The sequence below is a fragment of the Salvia splendens genome, chromosome 1 (genome assembly GCF_004379255.2).
Source record: "Salvia splendens isolate huo1 chromosome 1, SspV2, whole genome shotgun sequence".
Lineage (NCBI taxonomy): Eukaryota > Viridiplantae > Streptophyta > Magnoliopsida > Lamiales > Lamiaceae > Salvia > Salvia splendens.
Genome location: NC_056032.1, coordinates 25,205,931 through 25,209,988, shown reverse-complemented (window position 1 = coordinate 25,209,988; position 4,058 = coordinate 25,205,931). Strand labels below are relative to the sequence as shown.

At 42.1% G+C, this 4,058-nt stretch overlaps 1 pseudogene; it reads left to right on the top strand.

Moving 5' to 3' along the window:
- The first annotated feature begins 894 nt into the window (after positions 1–894).
- LOC121758918 lies at positions 895–3,701 on the top strand (annotated as a pseudogene).
- Positions 3,702–4,058: the final 357 nt, after the last annotated feature.

Sequence of the window (4,058 nt, the reverse complement as noted above, 5' to 3'; positions counted from 1 at the left end):
AGGCACGCTGATCACGATTCTGCCAGGGCCGACAGGGCCCTGCTGACGACACCGGAGGGCGTTCAACACAGTTGTCATACTCGATAGATAATGCCATTGCCGCTGCTACCGAGGGCGGATTCTGATGTTTCACCTGGTTTTTGATCGGCTATCGAAGACCCTCCACATAAATTGGCAACAAAATGTATTCTGGCACCCCGCGCACGCGGTTAAGCATCGTCTGAAACGTTGTATGATACTCTGCCAAGGACCCAGACTGACACATCTTGGCAATCAATCCAATGAAATTCTGAAAATATTGGGGATCAAAACGCCACCTCACATCCTCCAAGAAGTCCCCCCATCGTGCATGTGGATTATTCGCACGATAATTGAATACCCATTCTGAGGCTGGTGGGTCTAATAGCATCACCACGTAGTGCAATCTGTGGTCCTCAGGCATCATCAAGTGTTCGAAATAATATTACACTCTTGAGATCTAACTTGCCGCATCCGTGCCATCAAATCTCAATTGATGCATCTTAAATTATCTTGGGTGATCGACTTGTTGCCCAAAATTCTACCTCGCTGCCGGATTGTCCCAGCTCATCGGTTGGCGAGAGAGAAAGTTTTTTATTTCTTGAATCCGAGTCACATTCGGACTTGCCCAAGAAGTCAACCCTAAATTAGGGTTAGGGTTATAACCCTGAGTAGCCGCCGGTTGAAGACTCCCCGATCAGGGGCCGAGATGGCTCTGTATGCCCGCCTCGGGTCTGCACGATCACTGGCAGCTGACTGAACTGCTGCTGCCTGCCCGACGGGGGCTCTGGGTCCGGTCTCGACGACGGAACCACCGCTGCGGTGCTGCGCTCGTGCGCCTCCAGCCGCACCTTCATGCACGCTTCCATGCGCGCCATGGCCGCCAAGACGTACTCCAACGTGATCGAGTCGGACTCCGCGTTCCTGGAGGAGCTGGGGTCGACGCTTCTGGAGGACGAAGGTAGGGGTTCCAAGCTACGAATCGTCATGGCTTCGGTACAATCGGTTTGTGACATGATTCCGTGAGTACAAGGATGAAAGCACCAACTTGTTAAGGATGAAGTTCCCCAACTCGTAGATTTTGCGTCGAACGTAACGGGAGCTTTTGCCCGTCGATCAATCCGGCGTCAAAATTAGGGTTCTGTGCGTTTTGCATGTTTGAAAAGAAAGAGAGTAAGAGAAAGTATTTTATTTCTTGAATTTGAAGATAAAATACACCCCTATTTATAACTAAGGACCCTAGGGTTGATTCGACTTCGATCCGGAAAAGAATCAACAAAGAAAACCCGGAAAGGAACTTAACAATCGCTCTACGAATAAATTAATAAAACTAACTAATTCCTAAGCTAATTACCGTAAATAAAAGATTCTAACTAGTAAATAAAATATTCTAACTAATTAAGGACTCCTGCTTAACGAGGGACAAAATCTCCATATCGCGCCGGCCGTCGTGACTCCCTCCGCGACGACCTGTCTCGACGAGTTGGCTCGTGCCGCGGCTCTGTCGCCGGCGCCCTGGTGTCGGCGTCAAACTCGTCATCGTGCAGCAACTCTCACTCTTTAAGTCTTGCCGACGGGGTCCCGTATCAGGGATCGTATCAACTTGCCTCATTAATGACTAATTCAAAAATGCATTGTACCAGATATTGGTCCGCTGGTAGAGAAATGGGACGATCCAAACCCAACCCGAGATCAAAGTGCTGCACAAGTTGTTTAAAACTTGGACAAAGCTTGCAGAGAAACTGGCTTCGTTTACGTGGTAATGCTAATGTTGAAAACATATATATGTGCTTTTGCCTTCTTTTTTTCTTCCTTGTTTCTTAGCATTTTGATGAACTTGGATTATCTTGATGCAGACGGGCCATGGGATTCCGGTTTCTATTCTTAAATAAACTAGAAGTATATCTCGCCAGTTTTTCGATTTGCCATGTGATGAGAAGCTCAAAGTAAAACTATCTCCAGCAACTGGATAGGTGTCTACAGCACGTAATGGCCATGTATAGTTGTTGTTATAACTGATGTAGTTTTCTAACTGATAATGCTATGAATGCAGAGGATATCAACGTGTCGGAGTGAACCTTACCAAAGGTGTACTTGACTTGCACGAAGCTATTGATGTAGGTTTGGTTTGGATCCATGTTTCATGACTGATTATTGGTACTTTGTTTGATCTTCTATTAAATTCATGTGTGGCACGGGAAATGAACTACTGAATTTCCGGAGACATCGTTTTCTAGATTTAGCATGCGTTAAGAGGTTTAGTTCTTTCCTGAAATGGCATTGCTGAACATAAGATTCTAGGGACTTAAGCTATTATTGATCTTGATGTACGTCAATTAATCATGTCGTGTCGATTATTTAAAGCCAAATATATCGCATCCCATATACTGCCTGATATTTATATCATATCCAAATGCATCTTTTACTTGTGTCGTGTCGTTGACTCTGCAAAACACAGTGGTACAAAGATGTTAAACCAGTGGTAAGTATTTGCAGTTAGAGAACAATAGCTTTTTTAAACAAGATAATATCTTGTGTTTCTTCCATTCCAATCAAAGCTATATGTATGTTGCATTGTTCGGAATTTCAGTCATCTCAAATTCTAGATTGCGCATGTCATAAGTTAACAAAAGAGAAATGAATGGTGGTTAACTGTTGCAAGAGCCGAGCTTGTTTCGCACATGCTTGCTGAATCTATTCCCATTTGCAGGCCAAGTGATCCTTCTTGTTTCAGAGATTTAATGGAGGATTATGTCAGCCGTTGCACAGGTGCTAAATCGATAAAAATATTGTGCATCTTTTTTCTTTTTTGTGATTAGTTCCATCATTGCAGATTTGCCTAGAAAGATATTAAGGGGGATAGCTCTGGCATTGGGCGAACCTTTGGATATGTTCGAAGGTAATATAGCAGGAGATCCTTTTTGGATGGGTCGCATCAACGGCAAGCAAATATCAGATGCCATAAATGATAAGTTTCCTTTACTTACCATTTCACGACACCTCTAATGTTTGATGGTTGCGTTGCACGTCCTTCTCACTCGAACAAATCCAGTGGAGCACACACGGATTACGGTAGTGATCATGTTCATTGTCACGTTCATCTCTTAATGCGTTTTGAAATCCAAACTGAATTTTTTTTTTTTTTTGCTTTTACTTGTAGGTTTACTAACATTGATTAATCAAGACGATGATATAACTGCACTGCAAGTACGTGTTTTCCTCCTTACTCCCGGAAACAAACAATTGCGAATATTCTTCTCAGCCAAAATGTTTAGAGATGTAGGTGAGTAACATCGAAGGGGAGTGGATACCAGCTACACCTGTTCCAGGCACATTTGTTTGCAATATAGGCGACATGCTGAAGGTAATCACACGGACACAAGTCTAAAAGATCTTATTCACTCACAAAACTGTGCTTATTCTGGATGTTGGGAAGCTGCAGATCTTAACGAATGGCATATACGAATCAATTGTGCATCAGGTGATGAACAACTCTGTCGAATCATGCCCCCCCATATATGCTTCTGCTATACATAGATGTACTAACATTTAAACTCTTTTCATCAGACAAACTACGATGCAGCTGTAGAGCCACTGGAGATATGTGTGGAGAGGAGTGGTGGCGCTAAGAAGTTTATGGGAAGCATTTGGTTGGTAAATTGCTGAACAATTTCGTCTTCTAGTTTTCGTATAACAAACTAGATTTCGGACGGATTCCATTATTGCCATTTCATGTTCAAGACTTCATCTCTGGGTGTAATTACAACTCAGTTATTGTTTAGTTCTAAACTTCACTTTTTTTTAATTCACTTATTTCACGAATACTTTGATGCTCAACTGCTTACTCCAATTAATTCAACCTATATTTTTTAAAACCGCTCTCTAATCTCTATTAGTATAACAAATGCATGTATACAGTATTTAATGTGCTTATAATTTATTAGTGTATATAGTTTCAAATTATTTCACTTAACAAGCTAAGGAGGTTTATTCTAATTCGGAGCTACTATATAATTCAAATTATCACTTAACATATGAAA